This window comes from Palaemon carinicauda, chromosome 17 (assembly GCF_036898095.1).
Source record: "Palaemon carinicauda isolate YSFRI2023 chromosome 17, ASM3689809v2, whole genome shotgun sequence".
NCBI lineage: Eukaryota > Metazoa > Arthropoda > Malacostraca > Decapoda > Palaemonidae > Palaemon > Palaemon carinicauda.
The window spans coordinates 94,749,756-94,750,551 of record NC_090741.1 but is presented as its reverse complement, the minus strand read 5'-3'; positions in this window follow the sequence as shown (position 1 = coordinate 94,750,551).

The window sequence follows — 796 nt, the reverse complement described above, 5'->3', positions numbered from 1 at the left end:
GCTTCTCCGAGTAATTAGTGCACTTTAATTGGTCCTTGTTTAGGTCTTTACTGCACTCTTTGGCCATATGGTCTCCCCCCGCATTTTACACATTTATTTATTTTTGATTTACAGTCGTCTTGGTGGTGACCAAACCTCTGACATTTGAAACACTGAATGACCTTTGGTATAAACGGCCTAACTTCCAGTATTCTGTTTCCAAATTTTATTTTCTCTGGCATCTCATTTCCCTCAAATGTTATCTTTACACATTTAGCTTTTACTCCATCCTCTCTCTTACCTTTCACATCCTTTCTATTTTGCTAACCTTAATATCCTGATCTTCCAAATATTCCTTAATTTCCTCCTCTTCTATTTCCTCATAAATTGGTCCTAGTACCCCTACTTTCCTAGTATCTCCTATTGGTTGTCGACATTTTACCTGATATGTGTCTTCTTGAGGACCAAAAGTTGTTAGAGTCAATAAATCATTTATGTCTTCCTTTTCATTAAAAACTGCTACCAGATGGTTTTTAGTTTCATTGGTTTTATAGTCCACCACGTTTTTCTGTGCAAACGGCGACTGCCTTAAATATCTCTCCACCTTAATAGGGTTCCGAAGTAGTCTCACTGATTTTCCTTCTGTATCTAAAAATTGCATGATTATTACCTTCCCTTCTACTTTATGTTCTAACCTATTATTTTTCCTATCTTGATCTAACTGATTTGTTACATGTTTTTCTGTGCTACTTTTTGCTGTTAATTTTGTAAGAGGAACATCCCTTGTAGTTGTCAGCCTTTTTATTTTGTCCACTCG